The sequence below is a fragment of the Dama dama genome, chromosome 28, assembly GCF_033118175.1.
Source record: "Dama dama isolate Ldn47 chromosome 28, ASM3311817v1, whole genome shotgun sequence".
Taxonomy (NCBI): Eukaryota; Metazoa; Chordata; class Mammalia; order Artiodactyla; family Cervidae; genus Dama; species Dama dama.
Genome location: NC_083708.1, coordinates 52,995,897 through 53,018,566, shown reverse-complemented (window position 1 = coordinate 53,018,566; position 22,670 = coordinate 52,995,897). Strand labels below are relative to the sequence as shown.

At 34.7% G+C, this 22,670-nt stretch overlaps 1 long non-coding RNA gene across 3 annotated transcripts in view; it reads left to right on the top strand.

Annotated features, from left to right (window-relative positions):
* LOC133047993 (uncharacterized) overlaps positions 1-19,563 on the top strand; it is a 138,639-nt gene extending 119,076 nt beyond the window's left edge. For all 3 annotated transcript variants that reach the window (XR_009690934.1, XR_009690936.1, XR_009690935.1), the window contains one exon: positions 18,982-19,563. This is a non-coding gene — a long non-coding RNA (uncharacterized LOC133047993). The remainder of the gene's footprint in view (positions 1-18,981) is intronic.
* The last annotated feature ends 3,107 nt before the right edge of the window (positions 19,564-22,670 follow it).

Below are 22,670 nucleotides of genomic sequence, written 5' to 3'. Positions count from 1 at the left end.
AATAATGTTCATATTCACATTTGCCTACAAGAGCATCCCTTGACATTCAAACATACAATTCCATACATTTCCAAAAATCAGTATCAGTGCTGTATTTGATTGCCCAAAATGTGGATGTTATATCTATAAATTTAAAATGTCAGAAAACCATTATGGTATCAAACAAGTGTGCAATCAATGTTTGCAAGACAAAAGATGTAAATCTTGGTACTTTTGTATGTTAAAAACAGAATAGGAATTATAGTAGTAAAGTCCGATAATATTCAATAAGCAACATCAGTCAAGTTCTGTTATTATGTGCTACCTCAACTCTGAATTTTGTGCATTTGTTTTTTTCATCTTTATGTATAATAGTTTTAATAAATGAGTATGATAAGTAGTATCAAAAAGATTAAGGCAATTTAAATAAGAAAGGAAATAAATAAGTAACAAGAGAAAAGATGAAGTGTATCCAAAGAAAGTACATCTGGAAGTCTCATTATTTCCATTGCTTAACTGTATTTCTTTCAACTGTTGAACTGTATCCTTTGTCTTTATTAACTCTAAGATTCTTCTGTAGTATCTTATGAGTCCATCTATACCAAAAAGAAAATGAACAAGCCACAATATATAGAAACCATGTTCCTCTTGGTCAGAATATTTTATTCTCCATTTTTGACCCTATGGACTCCTTAGCATCTAGACATATGTATATCTTACCTGACCTCCAAATCTGTAGTTAAGAGTTTTAGCAGAAAATTGTGGTAAATATAGCTAGGGTATTTGTGACACTGGGGGAAGGAAGTGCATTATAAAAATTTTATGTCTTTTATCATTAAGATTAAGGTTGGTTTTCATAGGAAAAAATAATGAGCTCAGAGCATTTAAATATATCACTCATCATTCTAGGAACTGAAACCCAATCTGTAGATAAAATAGACATGCTCAGACTTTCATAGGTATTAATATTATGTAAAGATTAGTAGTAAAAATAATTACTGGTAAAAGGATAGTCATTGAATAAATGCTGTTGAGTTTGTTGTCTGATCATATAAAAAATAAGAATCTTGATATCTGCTTCAAACTCTATCCTAATATTAATGCCTTCTAGTTCATGGGTATAACTGTGAAAAGAAAACTAAACAAAACTTTCTAAATGATAATATAGCATTATATTTTTTATAATCTTTGAGTGAAAAGGGGAAAAAAAATAGCAACACATGTAACTGAGAAAGAGCTTATAGACATAAAAGTGAACTTTCATCAATAAGAAAATGGCAAACCAATTATAAATTATCAAGAGATTTAGATAGGAACTTTATTTAAGCAACCCAACCAATGCATCTAGGCAGAGAAGTGAATTTTTAATCATGCCTGAGAAAATTAAAATTAAGCCACAATTAAACAGCATTAAGCAACAATCATAATGGGTAAAAACAAATGCAAACAAGTCCAAATATTTCAAAGGAAGTGGAGCAAATGGGACTCTCACAAATTACAGATAGGAGTGAAAAACTGTTACAACTATTTTAGAAAACTTTTAAGTTTCAAACTAAGCTTAAATATATTTCTGTGACCATATGTGTACTCCTAAGTACATAGAGAAGGGAAATGCATTTGTATGTACAATAAAATACATCAACAATAATATTCATAGAAGTATTATTATCTCTGTTAGAAACAAATGACTATCATCAGTATGTTGGATAAATAAATAATTGTGCATTACATAATTGGATAACATGCAGTAATAAAAATGAATAAACTGTAACTACACACAAACAATAGGGAATAATATAAACATTAGACTGGATGAATGAAGTCAGTTATAAAATAATGCCTAACATCTTATTTGATTTATATAAAATAATAGTAGTTTTAAAAATCAAAATTATGGTCATATGTAAGTAAAACAGAGCAAGGACTGATTTACAGAGGCAAGAATGGAGATCTAATGTGATAACAGTGTGTTATTTCTTGATCTAGGTGGTGGTTATAGAGATGAGTTTAAGATAAATCACTAAACTGTACAATTCAGATTTGTGCATTTTTATTTTAATCTACTTCAATAAAGATTTAACCATACAGTTAACCATATATATGTCATAGTGCTCTGCACAGTAGATGAATTAAAGAACTATTGTCAATTTTACTAAGTACAAAAATGATATTGTGGTTATATAAATATAAATGCCCTTAGTTTTAGAAATGCATACTGTTTACTAAAGTATGACCTAAAAAAGATATACTTGCCACTTGCTTTAAAAGAGGGTCAAGATGAAAAACAAAAAGAGATAAATAGAAAAAATGTGACACATCTTGCTGAAATTGCATGATAAGTCTATGTCAGTAAATTGTACTATTCTTTTTATGAGAATACATAGTACTGTGGTACTGCTCTATCAGGTTTCAAACATATTTGAAGTTTTTATGACAAATATTTTAAAAAAATCAGTGGCACAATTATCTAACTCTAAAAATGACCCCAAATTTATTTCTATCCCTGTTTCTTAACACAGTATATGATACCCCTCACACAATCAGTAGCTTAGGAATTAACTTAGATTGAATACTTGGTTTTCTTTTCTTCTTCAACCTCTTTACTTCAACCATGCATCTAATCACCCTTAAAGTCCTACTGCTCCCACTTCTGTATTACTGAGGAAATCCATCTATTTCACATCTTTGCCCTGACCACTGTCTTAATTCAGGTCCCAATCATTCCTATACTGGGTTGCTTCAATAACCTTCTTAACCGATCTTCTCATCTGCAGCATTTGTTAGTTTCAATCAGTTCTCCACACTGGATCCAGAGGTCTTTTTAAAGCACAGATTTAATCACACTATTTTTGTCATTAGAATAACTCAGTGACTCCCTGACAGGCCATGGGATAGCACCCTGGCAAGTATTTAGTGCTCAACTGTTATTTATTGAACATATCAACGCATTTATTAAGATTTGTCCTTACCAAAATGAGGACTCACAAGAGTAGCTCACAAACCTGAAGAACATTTAATGAACTCCCAAATTGCAATAGCCTGTTTGAACAGCCTACGCACTCTTGTGTTCTCAGTCATGTATGTGTGTGTTTGGGGCTTCCTGGGTAGCTCGGCTGGTAAAGAATCCACCTTCACTGAAGGAGACTCCAGACTGATTCCTGGGTCAGGAAGTTCCCCTGCAGAAGGGATAGGCTACCCACTCCAGTATTCATGGGCTTCCCTGGTGGTCAGATGGTGAAGAATCTGCCTGCAATGCAGAAGACCTGGTTCCAATCCCTGGATTGGGAAGATCCCATGGAGGAGGCATGACTACCCACTAGAGTATTCTTGCCTGAAGAATCCCCATGGACAGAGGAGCCTGGCGGGTTACAGTTCATGGGGTCACAAAGAGTTGGACCCAACTTAGTGACTAAACAACAACAAGGTCTTCATGTAGAGTAATTCAGGGAAATACAGAAATGGTAATGATTTCCACACTCAGCAAGGTATGCATTCATTTCCAACACACTCAAGAGTCAGTCAGTTCAGTTCAGTCGCTCAGGCGTGTCCGACTCTTTGCGACCCCATGAATCGCAGCATGCCAGGCCTCCCTGTCCATCACCAACTCCCGGAGTTGACTCAAACTCATGTCCATCGAGTCGGTGATGCCATCCAGCCATCTCATCCTCTGTCGTTCCCCTCTCCTCCTGCCCTCAATCCCTCCCAGCATCAGGGTCTTTTCCAATGAGTCAGCTCCTCGCATGAGGTGGCCAAAGTATTGGAGTTTCAGCTTCAGCATCAGTCCTTCCAATGAACACCCAGGACAGATCTCCTTTAGGATGGACTGGTTGGATCTCCTTGCAATCCAAGGGATTCTCAAGAGTCTCCTCCAACACCACAGTTCAAAAGCATCAATTCTTTGGCACTCAGCTTTCTTTATAGTCCAACTCTCACATCCATACATGACCACTGGAAAAACCATAGCCTTGACTAGACGGACCTTTGTTGACAAAGTAATGTCTCTGCTTTTTAATATGCTGTCTAGGTTGGTCATAACTTTCCTTCCAAGGAGTAAGTGTCTTTTAATTTCATGGCTGCAGTCACCATCTGCAGTGATTTTGGAGTCCCCCAAAATAAAATCTGACACTGTTTCCACTGTCTCCCCATCTATTTCCCATGAAGTGATGGGACCAGATGCCATGATCTTAGTTTTTTTAATGTTGAGCTTTAAGCCAACTTTTTCACTCTCCTCTTTCACTTTCATCAAGAGGCTTTTTAGTTCTTCACTTTCTGCCATAAGGGTGGTGTCATCTGCATATCTGAGGTTATTGATATTCCTCCCAGCAATCTTGATTCCAGCTTGTGCTTCTTCCAGCCCAGCGTTTCTCTTGATGTGCTCTGCATATAAGTTAAATAAGCAGGGTTACAATATACAGCCTTGATGTACTCCTTTTCCTATTTGGAACCAGTCTGTTGGAGTTATTTAGTCCTTCCTGTTCATTTTATGAGTCCTAACTGGGTAGAAAGGTATATTATTGTGATAAAGTTGCAGATGACAGAAAGGGATTTAATTTAGGTGACTGATATTTATTGAATCTTTAGGTGGATTATGGAGCAGGATCAATACTGAGGACCTAGTATGTATGTATGTATGTATGTATGTATATATATAAAGACTCCACAGATCTGTCTCATCATGAGCTTCTAGTCTGACCACACCGAGTCAGGAAATATGGAGCTAACATGTAGACTAAGCTAATGATTCACTCCATCAAAATGGGTGCCCTGTGTATTCTTTCATAATCCTATTTAAAAATTCTGCTATAGCTTCTACAAAAAGTGAGTGGCATCCATGATAATACTCACCAACTGAGTTAGGAAAAGCAGAAAAATTGCAGCTACCTCATGCTATTCTATATATGTCTTCCAAATTATGGAAAGAAGGATATGATTGGAAAACCCAATATCTGCATCAGAGCAGTATCTGTAAATAAATCTAGATGATAGACAGAGAGATATATATCTAAAATATGAGTTAAGGGAGACATACTACTAGGTGGTTTAAATGAATGTAGTTCAAGAAAATCCAAAAAACTCCTTCACAAGAACCAGGAAGATATTAGCAGGACATTTCAATCAATAGCTGCCAAAGAAAGAAAATGATAAATCTGACAGGAGCTAAGTGAGTAGATAAGATTCTAGGTTTTCTGATGAAACCAGGGTCATTCTTCACGATATGCATAGGTGAATTACTTAATGGATAGAAATTCAGAATTTTATATAATTACATACAAGGATTTTATAAAATGTGAAGGAACATGTACAATTAATACCATGTAATTCTGGAAAAAGTATTCTAGGAAAAGAAATAACTGATTTCATTTATTTTTATACATTTACATTTAATCAGAGTTACTATTTTCCTAAATCAATTTTAAAGAGATTTTGGGAAATGTATAAATTAGAAAAGAAAATCAGTACATGTTTATTTTCATGTGTGATCCTCTTTGCCATATGTTTAATAAACATATATCCAAGTTATATTATTTACTGTTTTTTATTTTATTGGCACATTTTTTTGCCTTACTGTCCCAATTAATTTTTCATTTCTTACTAATCACAGAGCACTTTTCTAAAATACTAAGAAACAAAGATTGAACAATCAAAACAACTTAAATTTTATTATTCTATCAAACATTGAGGCAAATATATTCATAAAATGTGTTCATAAAATGTATTTCTAAAATTTACTTTTTAAAAATTATTTAAAATTTATTTACTTATTTAAAATTTATTTATTTATTTAGATATGTTTTGCTTGCTGTTCTCTTCTATGTGATTTTATTAGATTACTAGAAATTGGAAAATATTCAATTATACAGAAATTGAGTCAACATTATAATACTCAAGCTTTTAAAAATATATAGTTGCATAATAATGAAAGATAACTTATTAAAGATATTTGAACACAGGGAGTATGTGAATTTTGTCAATTAGTGTTTATAATTTCCCAGATATGACTAAAATCAAAACATTACAAATATTAGATGACTTTCACGTTTAAGACATGGCCTCTATCATTATAATGACATTTACTTCAGAAATTTTAAAACAAACTATTGTAGCAGCCACGATGAGTCAAAGCAAAAGCATTTTGATGTTCCACATAAAAAACAGATTTTAAAAAAATTGGCTGAATTGAATCATTTCAGATTGTCCACCACCTGTCATTGCTTTTTTTTCTAAACTAAAAGCATCCATTGCTTTATATGTGAAACTTCTGCTATTGCAAATCAAATTTCTTTTCCAAATGGCTATGAGGTCCATTACCCCATAGTGTAGTGGTTTATGTGTAAGAGCACATAAAGTCTATAAAGAAGGTGATTTTATGTTAAGGTTAGTTAAAATGCGGGAAACATGTAGATTGAAGATAGATGGCTTATTATAGGTCATTACAGGAATGCCATTGCTCTGTTTATCTTTGTTTCAACCTAGTTCTAAATAACATAACAGAAAGACAAATACAATAGGGAATACAAAGAAAGAGCATTTAATCACTGTATTAACTTCAGATGAGTATTGGTCCTGGCTCTGCACTCCAAGGTGAATGGAGATCAAAAAGTGAACTTCTTTTTTTGGTAATCATTTTAGATTAACACCATGGGTTCTTTGGTTATCTGCTGGGATCACTTCTGATTAAAGGCCCAGAAGGGAACTGACATCAATTTCCTGGTTTCCCTGGGGGCAGTAAGATTGTTGACTAGCCTTTCATTTTCATACATTTATTTCACTAAATGATTCAGGTGAGTTCAAGTGTGATTTTCTCCACATTTATTTTTATGTTTTTGTCTTCAAGTATCATAATCTGCTTCTAACATGGAACACTTGTGAATTTTTAAAACTTGAGGCTTTCAGTTTGTGATATTAAAATGCATGCTTAAGTCTAATTTTTCAAAGAGTATAAAACCAATATGAGGGTTCCACTCTTCTTTGATCATCTATTTTTCCAGAGGTAATGACTACTAACAGTTTAATGGGCATTCTTCCTCATTAATTTTTTTTCCCTGAAAATATATAAATCTAGATGACAGGAAATTAAGGTTTATTTGTTGTATGTCTAGGAAAGAAAAGTTAAGTGCCTTCATGTAACCACTTTCTGGCTAAATAAGCTATATTAAAACCCAATTTTCTTAGAAATTCTAGAAGAGAGACTTGTAGAGACACCTTAGATATGGTAAATAAGATAGCCATAGGTGCAGGCTTCTACAATTATAAGTGGGTTTTCTGTTGTTGCTTTCTTTGGTTTTTTGGTAGAGGATGAAGTAAGCCAACAAGGACAATTTACCTCTCAGCATGAGGTTTGAAATAATACTGACTTTTTTCCCCCCTAATAAAAAGTGACACTTAACTCTTGGATCAAACTCCTAAGAGTAAGCTGTTGTTTTTATCCTGATAAATGAGGAACATCCTTTCTGGAGAAAATTCTAAACGAATATATATATCTTGCACACACTGATACACACCTCCGTGCATACACACACTAAGGCCGAAGCTTTTCTTATGTCTGCAGGGCACATGCCACAAGAAACACTAAAATTTTATCAGAATGCTTTCTGACCAAATCATTTTTCAAAAAGTGATATTAAGCCTCCCTGTCTCCTAGGTTATTCTCTCAGATTTCATGATCTTTGTTTCATTCCTGGCTTATCAAACAAAACAACAACAACAAAACACACAAAAAACCCCCAACATTTACAACTAAGAGATGCTATTGTTACTGTATATTTTCAGAACACTGGTAACAGAATCTACCTTTTTGTTATAGGATAGGTGAGTGGGCAAACTCAATCAGAAACAATCCAATACTGGTTGGGTAATACCTTAGCCCACAGGTGGTGGTTTGGTTCATGAAAATCAGACGGAGCAAATAACAAATTGTCTGGCAGAAATAAAGCATCCAGAAGTGTTGGATCATTTTGAAATGAATACATAATTAGGATTCTTGAGATTGTTCTAAGAAACTCTCCCAATAAAGAATGTCTAAAATTCTGGATAAAATATGTACTTAAAACCAACTTTTAAAATTCAAGGCTGATTGGCAAGGGAAGTAACAATGATCCTTGGATTACAGATTTTTTTTTTTTTTCCCAAAAGCATGCACCTAAGTTTTAAGGCAACAGAAGCCAACTAGCTCTTATTTATTTTTATACTCAACACGCAAGGCACGCAGGACTTTGAACACAGCCGTCTCCTGGAATCCCATTCCTTTAAGCCTTTATATCCTCAGTTCTAATCAATTTTGTACCCTTGTACAACTTCTGAAATACTCCTCCTGTACTTTGGTTGTTAGTTGCTCAGTCATGTCAGACTCTGCAACCCCGTGGACTGTAGCTCACCAGGCTCCTCTGTCCATGGAGTTCTCTAGGCAAGAATACTGGAGTGGGTAGCCAGTCCCTTTTTCAGGGTATCTTCCTGACCCAGGGATGGAAGATTCTTTACCGTCTGAGTCACCCTGTACTTTTGGAAATAGTCATTTTTCTAAGTTCTCTAAATATGTTTTATTTGCTCTGATCATTCCTTTACCATCAGGCTGAGCACACTGACCACCTCCCACCCTCTTAAGCAGTGGATGTTTTTACTTTCTCACCTCCCATTCCACTAGCCGAGAGGCTGGGTGGTACCCTCCTTTGTTCCTCATTGCCATGCTTCTGAATCAGTAATGCTCTCATCTCCCTAAAACTCATGCCACCACACCATCCTAATGCTGCCTGTCTGTCGACCTCCACCTGTATCATACATCTCTTGTCATGGTCCATCACTTTTAAGTTGTCAGCTAGCTGTTGCTTCTCTCCTCTCTCCATACACCCTTGGCAATATCCCATCCTGGCTCAATCCAACCTCTTGATGACTCTCTGCCTAAAACCATGACTCAGGATGTGTTCAAGGAAAAAGGGAAAGACATGCTGAAAGACATGTCAGTCTCTTATTTCTATAGTTACTAACTGTCTCTTAGTTACACTATATGTTTATATCCCATTCATTCTCCCATTGCTTTGTATGATTATTTCATACTTTTTCTCAAACTTTTCTCATAGCTTTATCTTGGATTTTGCTTCCTCTTTTACTTAAACAACTAAAACATTGTACCTAAGACCTCATCTGTCATCTAGCTGCATGCTACCCTAAACCAACTTTTACTTGGTTACTATAGATGGAATATCTCTGGTCTCACGCAAGGTTAATCTCTGGACCTGTGTTTTCTACCCTTCTTTATCTTTATTATTCAAGGATGTAGCTCTAGAAATTTCCCCTTTCTCCTATATTATTATTTTTCTTCTTACTAAATCTCCATAAATAATTCATTATTTGCTTTCCTATTTATTGTATCTCTTTAATACTTTTCATTCATAATATTAAAAAAAGACTTGCATACAGATTGTTATACTTAACAGTAGAAACTCATATTTTATATTGCTCAAAATGATATTAATCTTTATGAAACTGCATTGTTCATATCTTTGTTGGTATTTGTAAATTTAATTATATTAATATACCAATATTTTATTATCATATTGATAAATTTTAATATTTCTCATAATTTTAAAATTGATTTGCAGTATTTCTTAGAAAACCATATTATTTCTATATTATAACATTTATTTCCAGTATTTATAATTCTATTCATTCATTTTATGTTCCGATTGCAATATCTGGGGACTTTAGAAAGTAATGAGTTGAAGAAATATTAGTGGGCATGCTGTTTTTATTTCTGATGTGAAAGAAAATGTTTTCAATATTCTCTTGTATTTTTATTTACAAGAGACTTTAAGATCAGGAAGTGGCATTATATTTTATTGAGTTTTTTTTAATATGTTGTAATTATCCTATCATTTTTCTTCTATAAAGACATAAGTCTGTCATTATGCTGAATTACATTGGATAATGTCTTAGTTTTGAATTATTTCTGCTACCCAAAGATAAACCTAAATTTGTCATAGTGTGTCACTATTATGTTTTTAATATATTCCTATCTTTAATTTGCTAAATTTTTATTTCAAACATTTGTACTTACAGTTTTGATTTACTTGTAATATAATTTTCTATGTCCTTGTCTGATTTTAGTATCATGATTTTATAAACTTTGTAAAATTGGTTGTAAGTTATTTGATTTTAAATATTTTTGTGCAAATGTGAAATAGCTTGGGATTTCTATTATTAAATAGATGTATTGTTTTTGTGATCTATTCATCTATTAACTATCTTTATTTTCTTAAATTATATTATGACAGAGAACAAACATGACTCCATATCTATTACTTTAGCTCTAAATCTTGTGCTTTGTTGTCTGTGCTTATTGATGCTGGATCTGCAGCTTGTAAAGGTATGTTGCCTATAGCCTGAGATATACATTCTAAAGGCTCTGCTTCTAGACTGAACCTTTAAAGGTATAGCACTTCTAATTCATATAGAGATAACAACTTGTAGGACAGAAAATAACATTTGTCTTGGGCGTTTACTAGAACATCTTGACTAGACCTGTGTTGATACTCCCACCCCTCCTGCTCTCACCCTCCCACCCCTATGGGGCTAGCTGTCAATACGAAATTTGCAAAGGCCATCCACACCCCTTCCCATTTTAGAGTAAAAGAAGCCTGAATCCTAGCTTGGGTAAGATGGTTCTTTGGGACACTGGTCTGTCAACTTCTGGCTTCCCTAATGGCTCAGTGGTATAGAATCTGCCTGCCAAGCAGGAGACAAAGTTTCTATCCCTGGGTTGGGATATCCCTACCAGGCGAAGGAAATGGCAACCCATTCCAGGATTCTTGCCTGTGAAATCTTATTGACAGAAGAACCTGGCACACTACAGACCATGGGGTCACAAAGAGTCAGACATGACTTAGTGACTAAACAACTGCCATCTGCTAGGTCTGCTGCCTTCTCAATAAAATTGCTATTCCTTGCCCTGACACCACCTCTATGCATTTATTATGAATGTTTTATTTACATATGCATTATTATGTATGTCACAGGGAGCAATACAAGCTTGGACTCAGTAACAATATTATTTTAGGATATTGTCCATTTAATAAAAATATAATTTTTTACATTATTTATATCAGTCGTTACTGATATAATAATCTAATTTTTTTTTTCATTTCTAATATTTTTATTTGTGTTTTTACTGATTCCGTTATCTTTCATGGCTAATTTTGAATGATACTTACCTTTCTTTAATTTTCTATTTTTGTGGATAGATTCTATATTATTCACATGATCAGGTGCTCAGTGGTGTCTGACTCTTTGTGACCCCATGGATTTTACTCCACCAGTCTCCTCTGTCCATGGGATCCTCCAATTCTTAACACAATTGGAAGACTGTATTTATACGCATAGCATCACCATGTATAAGGGATTCTGTGTGTATAAATAAATATAATTTATAGTATTTATATATGAATATATTTGCTTTTTGTAGCAAACAAGTTAGATTGTTATATTTTCCTTATGAACTGTTTTATTATTAGTTACCACCTTTATTTGATATATTTTATCTGATATTGAAAAGAAGATGGAGGAGAAGGGGAACAAGAGAGGATGAGATAGTTGGATGGCATCACTGACTCAATAGACATGATTGTGAGCAAGCTCCAGGAGTTGGTGATGGACAGGGAAGCCTGGTGTTCTGCAGTCCATGGGGTCACAAAGAGTCGGACACAAAAGAACAACTGAATTGAACTGATCTGATATGGCACCCCACTCTGGTACTCTTGCCTGGAAAATCCCATGGACGGAGGAGCCTGGTAGGCTGCAGGCCATGGGGTTGCTAAGAGTCGTACACGACTGAACGACTTCACTTTCATTTTTCACTTTCATGCATTGGAGAAGGAAATGGCAACCCACTCCAGTGTTCTTGCCTGGAGAATCCCAGGGACGGGGGAGCCTGGTGGGCTGCCGTCTATGGGGTCACACAGAGTCGGACACAACTGAAGTGACTTAGCAGCAGCAGTAGCAGATATTGATAAAGATACAAATACATTTATTTTCATTCCTCTTTTTTTCCTTGATATATCCTTTTCTTTACTTAATTGCAGTGCTTTCAGCTTAGATGCAATCTTACTAATTGGATTATAGCTTTATAGTAAATGAAAAAAAGTGCAAGTGTTAGTCACTCTGTCATGTCCAACTCTTTGGGACCTAATGGACTGTAGCCAGCCAGGCTCCTCTCTCCATGGAATTCTCCAGGCAAGAATACTGGAGTGGGTTATCATTCCCTTCTCTAGGGACTCTTGCCAACCTAGGTATAGAACCTGGGTCCTTGCACTGCAGGCAGATTCTTTACCATCTGAACCGCTAGGGAAGCTTCTCTATAGCAAATATTTAACCAATATTTCAATGCTATATTTTTATAATGTATAATTTATACCTGTTGTAAAATATGATTTATTTGAATGAACATATCCTTTTATAATACATTGTATCTCTTCTTATCCTGATATTTTATCCTCATATTCATCTGCTTTCTTAATTTTTTTTTTTTGCTAGCAGCTCTATTGAGATATAATTTACATATGATACAATTCACCCATTTAAAGTGTATAATTTGAAGGTATTTGGAGTATTCAAATAACTGTGCAACTATTGCCATGATCAATTTTAGAATATTTTCATCACTACAGATGAAAGTATCATACCCTTTAGGCATCACTGCCCAAGGCTCCCAACATTCAACTTCATGTCTCTGCAACTACTAATATACTTTATGTTCTATAAATTTGTATATTCTGGACATTCCATGGAAATGTAATTATGTCATCATATAATATGTGATTGTGGACATTCCATGTAAATGTTATTATGTCATCATATAACGTGATTTGTCTGTCTTTGTATAATGTTTTAAAGTTTTACGCATGTTATACCATGTATCAGTACTTTACCCCTTTTTATTGTTGAAATGTATTTCATTGGGTGGTTAGAACACTTTTATTTATCCATTCATAGTTGATGGACATTTAGTTGTTTTCAATTTTGGAGTGATCTCAATAATACCACTATAAACATTTATGTAAAAATTTTTGGGTTGACATATATTGTCATTTCTCCCCCCAAATAAGAAAAAAAGAATTGAAATTCGTGGATCTGATAAAGGTTTGGATCTTAAATATATAAATAGCATTTACAATAAGTATAATAATAGATTATTATTTCAATATTAAAAGACAGTCCAGTTTATAAGTAGGTAAAGGTGGGAATAGACATTTCTCAGAGAAAATAAACAAATGCAATAGTGCTCAAAAAATGCTCAGCTTCCTTAGTCACGAGGGAAGTGCAAATCAAAACCACAGTGAAACACTGCTTCATACCCATTAGGATAACTATCATAAAAAAGACAATGATAATGAGTATTGTCTAGGATGTGGAGAAATTGTAACTTCATATGTTGCTGAAGCCACTTTGGAAAACAGTCTGGTGGTTTATCTTTGAAATTTCAGACCACTTTCACTCTATAGGTTTGGAAAGTATTTTCTCTATTATTTAGTGATTTAAAGTTTTAAATTCACGTGTAATTAAACAAAGTCAAACCTATTGATTATATCTTGTCGGCTCCCAAAATTATGCCTTAGAAAGATTTAACTCCAAATAAATGTTTTCCTATCTCACCTGTCAATCCAATGGGTTTATTTTGTTTTTAAATTACAAACTTCATTATTATTGGCTCTTAAATCAGTGTTACTTTAGATTTCTGTTCTTATTCATCAATATAATTGCTCATCATTCCTTCTTGTATATTCACATTTTTGAAGTAATTTTATTTTATTTTAGCACATCTTTAGAATTTCCTTTAGTAAATACATATCGATTTTACACCCTCTCAAGTTTTTGTTTTCTCAAATATTTATATGTAGCTTTTGAACTATGAATGGTCATACAGTTGGGTATTTAATTCTAGGTTGATGATTATCTTCTCTAAAAACTTAGAACTTATAATTCCACCGACTATTGGATTTCATTTTTGCTGTTAAAAGTTGCTATGTGTCTAAAGTTTAATTATTTTCTAGAACATCTCATTTATCTGAAAATCTGCCTTTCAGAATCTCTTGGTGATTTTAATACTTCATTATTTCACTACAGGATATCTGGATTATTTTTTTTTTCTTTTTTATGATTAGTAGTTTGTTGTGCTCATCATATCTGAAACCTCCTCACTTCTGAAAAAATTTTACCACTACCTTTTGACTCTTTCTCCAATTCACTTTTTTTTCACCTTCTAGAACACTACAAAGTTCATAGCATGTAACAGGGAAGTTATGGAGTAATGAGAGCTGATGAGAGAAGAAAAACTGATACAGCCAGTTAAAATATCGATTTTCTGTTTTACTATGAAACTAAAAATCTGGAAATTCTAATGCCAGCTATATAATCTAGTTACACTTTAAAAAATTAGCACCAGGCATCAGATAAAGCCATTCTCAGAAGTGAGGCAGATCTGACTGCGACATCTATCATGCCATTGATTACCAGGGTTATTTGACTGATTTGACTGGCTAGGAAGGTGTTCCCTTCCTCCCTCCCAGCTCTATGTGTATCCTTCCTATAGATGCATGCTTGCTCAAAGAGGATGACATTCCTTGACAAAGGAAAAGCCTGTTCTTTGGTCAAAGATATACATGTAGCTGCCTTCCCCTGTAAGAATTTCCAAACAAGCTCTCAAGGCATTCTTAGTATTCTTAACAGTGTTATACTTGATGGCAAAAACAAAGAAAGAAAGAAAGAAAACCAAAACTTTGCTTTTGGAAAGATTACAAATATACATTGACAGGAAAATGAAAGAATAGATTGTAGCATATTCATACATTGAAATTGTTCAACTCTAAAGCCATGGATATACCTTGGATGCATAACATTGTTTGAAAAACACAGGTATCATCAAGTTCTATTTTAATTTCTTATTGCTTCTGTAGTAAATTACCATAACACGAATGGCTTGAAACAGCACAAATTAATTATATTACAATTCTGGAGATCATAAGTATATAAGATATATAAATGCTTCTCACTGGGCTAAAATCATTCAACAGACCTGAATTTCTTATAGAGGTTCTAAGAGGGAAGACACTGTCTTCCCCTTTCTAGCTTCCAGGCTGCTACATCCCTTGGTTCATACTCCTCTTCCATTTCCATGTCAGTTTTTGTATCACTCCCACCTCTGGTGCTACCATCACATCTCTGTCTCCCTCTTTTACCTGGCTTTTTCATTTTGATGACCCTTGGTGACTGCATTGGATTCACTGGCCAACCCAGGATGACCTCCCCATCTCAAAATCATTCAACTATTCGTATCTGCAAACTCTCTTTTCCCATGTAACATAAAGTAGTCACATGTTGCAGGGGTTAGAATGTGGATGTTTTCTGTGGATATTTAGAGCGAGTATTGTAATGTTTTTATAAAGCTCAGAAACAAGCAAAAAAGTACAGTGTATTGTTTCAGATGAAATGACTTCTGTGGTAATATCTTTATTTTTAAAAGAAAATAATGAAGACAAAATCTAACATGGTGTTTTTCTTGGTGGGTATTGGGAAAGGCTGAGGAATTAGATAGCACAGAAGCACTTTGCTAGTTACAGAGATGGGCAATATAGCAATTTTTAAGTTCCGCAGTATGAGTATGTTCATGGATTTTAAATTATACTTAATAATTTAGCATATTGTTACATGTCTTGCTTTGCTTGGTAAAAAACCCATTGCACTATACTGTATTACCTATCACATTATATATATATACTACCTGTTACAATGACATAGTTTAACAAAAATCAATATATTAAATATGGAAACAGAAACACATACATTATTTTCAGTCTACATATTTGTTTCTAGCACTGAAGGTATGATGAATTATGTATTTGAGCATGTATAAACACAGAGGAGTAAATTATAAAGAAAGCAATATGGCACTTCATTGAATCACTACATTATTATGTCTCACAAGAGCCTAATATTTTTAAATCCATAATTTATTTATGTAACTCATCTCAAATATTAAATGTCAGAAACACCTAACACAGTTTACTAAACAATATAGTTTTATCACTTGTGGGTACATATGTAGTCAAACAGTATATTAATCAGCTTGGGCTGCCATAACTAAATACCATGAGCCAGGTGGTTAAAACAACAAAAATGTTTTCCTCATAGTCCTAGAGGCTGGAAGTCTGAGATCAGAGTGCCAGCATAGTTGGATTTCTGGTGAGAAGTATCTTTCTGGCTTCTGGAAGGCCACCTTCTCTGTGTGTGCTTACAGGCTAAAGAGAGGGAAAAAGCTTTTTGGTGTCTCTTCTTCCAGAAGCACTAATCCAATCATGAAATCCTCATCTAAATCTAGCTGCCTCCCCAAAGCCTAATATACAAAAACCTCACCTATGGGGTTTAGGTCTTCAGCATTGGATTTTGGAGGAACATAATTCGGTCCATAGTATACAGTTTCATTTTTAAAGCATCCACTTCAAATAAGACATCTTAGTCTGTTTGGACTGCTGTTACAGAAGAACTAACTTCCCAGGTGGTGCTAGTGGTAAAGAATCTGCCAGCCAGTGCAGGAAATGTAACAGATTCTGGTTTGATCTCTGGGTCAAGAAGATCCCCTGGAGGAGGAAATGGCACCCCACACAGGTATCCTCGCCTGGGAAATCCCATGGACAGAAGAGTCTGACCGTCTATAGTCCATGGGGTCTCAAAGAGTCAGAAGTGACTGAGCATCTGAGCACACAGCACATAACAGAAATACTTAAGGTTGGATGTCTCACAAACGACGGAAATTTATTCCTCACGGTTGTGGAGGCTGAAAGTCCAAGATTAAGGTGCAGCGTGGTTGAGTTCTGATGAAGCCCCTCTTGCAGCCTGTTTAATGATACCGCTCACAAGGCAAAGAGCAGAGGGAGAAAGCAAGCTCTTTTGTGACTTACAAGGGCTCTGATCTCATTCACCCCCATGATCTCATCTGATCCTAGTCACCTCCCAAAGACCCTCCCTCCTAATACCATCACACGAGGGTAGGAATAGGCTTTCAACATATGAATTAGGGAGGGGAGAACAAGCATTCAGTTCACACCATAAAATAGTCTCTACTAAGTACTCTAGAGTAATGAATGAAGTGAAAATCTTTATTCCTAGAGGTCACCTTCAGAATCCCCAGAATGTGTAGGCTATGTTTATTGATTATTACTAATGAAAACTGAAACCAGCTTTGTTTACCATTTGTATTTTATTTGTTCTAGCAATATGGTGCATATTAAAGAAGTAAGCCTTTTTATGGTACTGATGATTTTTTTCAGCTTATCTAACTTTGGAGGAAGGTGAAAAAACCAGAAAAAAATAGGACAGATAATGTGCTAGAGAGCAATTAAGAACATACAAGCGATATACTGATTGATAATAATCAGTAAAGTCATGTTTTTAAAATAATGGTATTCTTTAACAAATCTCATACTTCAATTTAAAATTTTAAGTGGTATTTTCCAAATTTGAATCTCATATCAATCTTGTATTTTAAGAAATATGCTTACATTGAAATCAAGCTATTAATATTTCAAATTTTAATTCTCAAAATTATTAACCAAAAACATGTCTGAATGTGAACTCTCCTGCTGCAGCACTAAATTATTTAACAAGCAATAGCAAGATCAAATTGCTATTTGACCCACATAGACAGAGACAAATCTAGATTTACTCACAGTGGATCAATTTAACAATCTCATTCCATGACCCATACCCTATTTTATGCACATCTGCACCCAGGCAGACTCATCTCCATACTAGTTCCCAAATCTGATTTGTTTTAATCATGCCAGAAGGAAGGAGATTAAAAGCATCTACTCAGATAGCTGAGAATTTTCATTTAAAATAAGAGTGCCTAGCGGTCCTCCCTCCACAATAAATTCAAGTAACTATCAGTGTCTGCATTTATTGCTTCTGTGTGCCATTTACTTATCAATCTCTTAAGTCCTTTCCGTTTAGAATATTTAAACAATCTGCACAGAAACAAAACATAAAAAGCCTGATCACCATGAAAATAGGCATCTAGAAAAATGTGCATGTATGTCAAATTATTATGAATTTGATGCACACTGATCAAATGCAGAAAGAATTCCACTAAGTGTTAAAACAGTTGGAAAAGTTCTCCCCCACCCCCAAGTCCTACTTTTAAGTTCCTTTGATACAAGGTGGCGCAAAGTCAAGAGAGAACTTAAAACAAGCTTCACATTAATATTTGAGAAAGGGCACCCACTGTGTTTGATGTGGTGCCCTTCATGCAAATCATGTAGTCCAAGGGAAATCCCAGTAGGAACGACGTTGCTTTCTTCTTCGCTTGCTCCCTTTTTTACTGCTGGATAATAATGAACTTCTCACACTCCCTTTGCAACCCCCCTGAGCTATACAGAAATTAAGTTATTACTTGCTAGCAGAAGACTCTTCTGGCAGATTATCGAAACATCTTTTTTATTATTATTATTGATTTTTGGTTAAGAGTAAAAGACAAATTCCAAACTTCATCAGGGGGGAAAAATAACTGATTTTTTCTGGTAATGAAAAGCATAAGGTCTGAACAAATTTGATCAAAATAAGATATTGTAGTTTAAATTATTTCAATACATGATTGGTATTTATAAAAAGTATTCCGTTACATATGAGCAGCATACAAGGACCTTGATTTAGCTGGAGACAGGGAATTATTAACAGAGAGAGGCTGTGCATAGGAAATATGCTGCTAGCTGACTATGGACTCCTGCTTTGGCAGGGGGTTAAGGGGCGTGGTATATAATGTAGAAATGGTAGAAACTAAAACCAAATGTCAGAATTGCTACTCTGTTGACAGCCCTCGCTTTTGTTGCACATTTAGGAGCTTTATATTTTTGGTGAAAAAGTACTTATCTTTAGGAATATTTTGAGAGCTAGAATAAAAATAGCCCTAACCCTTTCCTCCTTAATAATGACACTGACTGATTTAATGCTATCCCCCACCAGGAAATGGCAACCCACTCCAGCATTCTCGCCTGGGAAATCCCACAGACAGAGAAGCCAAGCTGTTTTTTAGGATAGACCTGGTGGCTCAGATGTTAAAGAATCTGCCAGCAATGCAGGAGACCGAGGTTCAATCCCTGAGTCAGGAAGATCCGCTGAAGAAGGCAATGGCTACCCACATCTGTATTCTTGCCTGGAGAATTCCATGGACAGAGGTGCCTGGCAGGCTACGGTCACTGGTCACAAAGAGTTGGACATGACTGAGCAACTAACACACTTTCCCACCATTATACTGACGTGAAATTCATCTCTGGAAACCCTGGGTGACTTATTCTTGGCCTCTTTGAAATGGAGATCACTTTTGATATAGCTTAACTCCAAGGTTTCAAGTTTGTGTTATTAAATATATGAAAGAAAATATCAATATTGATAACAAAGTTTGTCAAACACTTTTACACACTAAGTTTCCATTTGGGCCTCACCACAGTTGATGAGAAAATTACTCTGACTGTCCCTACTCTGCTAATGAGAAAACTGATTCTTTTATAGATATTACCTCTATGCTTATAAACAAGTGATGCAGTACCTTTGCCTCTGACTACTGATTGCTTGAATTTTTACCAATAACATAATTTCTTCAGAGGTAAATATTATCAAAGAATTAAAATCAACTCCTTAGCCTGAAAGAAATTTGGTCTGAACTCTCCTTAGGACATACAGTAAGTGGATTTCTCTGTATATACTGTTTACATCAGCTCTAGCATGTGAATGGGAGCATTTATGGAAACACAAACTGCATGACATGGTCAAGTGTTTTGGAGGATGAAATGGTGCATCTTAATTTAGTTCACTTTAAGTCACCTGGAAATTTTTATCATGAGGCTTCTTACAAAAGTCCCTCCAAGTCCCTTCATTATTTTCCTTTTCCTTGAACCTCCATGCTTCTACTCTAGTGAATATTAAATATTAGATAGGAATGTGAAATTGATCACACTAGGCTTTAGATTGTTATTTTTCCTCTCCCATATGTTTGCTTAAGAATTCTGTTAATAATGTGTTTTCCCATTTCTATATCATTTTAAAGTATATACAGTGTTGGTTAATGTGTAGGCTTTATCGCTGGTTTATTTGCAAACCTGTCTGACACAATAGGTGTATGGTCAGGCCACAGAAGGTGGCAGAGGATGAGATAGTTAGATAGCATCACTGACTCAATGGACATGAATTCAAGCAAACTCTGGGAGACAGTGGAGGATAGAGGAGACTGGCGTGCTGCAGTCCATAGCATCGCAAGGAGTTAGGCATGACAGCGATCGAACAACACAACAGCCACTCAAGATGACTGTTCTTGCTCTCTATACATCCCCTGCCAGACCAGAGCCTGCTTCACCTACAGCCTACTCCCTTGACGGACCCTCCTATCTACTTGCCCCAGGCCTCAGCTAATGATAGCTTACCACAGTGGGTGGTGAGAGGCGTGCCCCTCTGCTGGTTTCCCTTGTAAACAAGAAGCCTACCTGGTGTCAATTCTCCCTATAATTGGAAATCTCCCATTCCCCCGGGAGTGAAAACTGTCAACAAGTTTTGCTGGAAGGAGCCCTACAAGGTTCCGTGTTGCTCCAGGATCTTGCTTCAGACTAATGTAAGTCCCCTATCCAGAAAACTACTGATATCTATGTTACTGACTTAAGGCTATTTCTTTGATATTGAAGCTGAGCAAGCACAGACCTTGTAGGACTTTGCTGGAGCTGTTGTTAATTTTTTTAAATAAAAATTAAGTTCTTCATAAATACAGTACCCTGATGACAAAAATTACAATAGTTATTTCTTTTGCAGTCTACACACACAATTTCTTGTAGGTTATTGATTTTGATAACTTGGTTACTTTTCTTATATATCTTATTGTTAGTGCTGCTAATATGTTATATTAGAAATTATTTTGCCTCTTAAACCATTGCCTGTGTAGAATAAAATCATACCATCAACTTTTTAAAACTAGGACAACTGATCCCAATTTAAAATTAAGAGCCACAGACTTTAAAAGACCTACTTTAATATTCTGCTCACATTCTGCAAATTTATCACAGTGAAGCTGCAAAGACACTTCAATAGTACTAAATTTGAATTTTGGAAAAACCTCGGACTGAGGATTTAGTTTCCACCTTGAATAAAATTAACATATCTACTAACAAAGAAAAATAAACCCAAGGAAGTAAATAGATGTTAATAATGATGAAAAGGATATGCTTGTCAAAACATGGGCTCTAATGATTATTTTACACAATTACCATCACTTTGATAGCCTTTAAATAATGATTTACCATCATCTCTTCAAATAAGACCATGAATTTCAATGTAACAGATCAGACAATTAGCGCATCTAAACTAAAGCCTGCATGTGGTAGGTGCCGGCAGGCTGTTTGAGGGAAAGGCTAAACAAATTATACCTATGTCTTGCTCTACACAGCATGTGATACTCTTCCTGACTTAAACAGATGATATGCGTATACCGAACAGCTTCTAATTACTGTTTTAATGATCTTATCTTTCATAGCTACCACACAGTAACCATTTAAAGAGAGAATAAATAGATATGCTTCATAATCACAATTTCCTACCAGTATTTAAGATTCCTGTTCATACATGTATACATTTGTTAAGTTATTACATATGTACCATTGACTTGGTTTAGAACACAAGGGCATTGCTACTACCAAGTAAATTTTATTTTTTAGCCCCCTGAATAACTGAGTATACAAATTTATATGGAATAGTGTATATGCTATATTAGTTTGATTTTGCTTGTTGTTAAGAAAACATGAGATCTGCTTAAGCATGGACTCACCAGTTCAAAGATGCTGTATATTCATTAGTTCTTTATAGTATGTGCTTCCAGGTAATGTCTATTATTTCAGCATGTAAGATTATAAATTGAAGGTGTCAAAGACTGTGGTGACCAGCAGTCAAATTAATGACTAGCTACAACCTCCAATCTTTCAAAAATATACTAGGCAGAGAGGTGGGACTAAATAATAATTGGTGACATAGTATACCAATGTTTTTTTTTTAATAAAGTTAAATCTGTCTTTGAACTTTCTAAATATTCTCTGTATATCTTTTAACAATGACATTTTTTATTTAATTAGTGCCTGAATTTAGACATTAAAAAAACTTTGTACACATTCATTTTCTAAGCCAATAAAATCAGGAGTATTATCCTTATTTTTCATAGGTAGATGTTCAACACATTTCAGAAACTGATTCAAAATTAAATATAGATAGACTTCATCACTTCATCCACCAAAATAGTTATTAACATGAAGTACAATGCTTATTATTTTTCTTTATATAAAATTTGTGTAGTTATTATGTTAGCTAAAAATAAAAATTGATAAGCTAGAATTATGTTAGAGTATCTTTCTCCAACATAAGCCAGAAATAGTGTTTTGTTTTGTTTTGTTTTTTTCCTTAACAAGTTGTTTGCTATATTTATGAGTAAAGGAATGCCAGTAGTTCCTATCTTTGTAATTACATTGATCAGGGAAGAATTATTGCTTCATTCACTGCATATCTTCAGGTGGTTTCAGTGAAAAAGACAAAGTCATTTGACTTTTGTATAAATTGCTAACAAGGTGCCCAGTGTTGTCAAATATATTGGGTAAAAGTGTTTTTGATACTGATCAGTTTGGAGA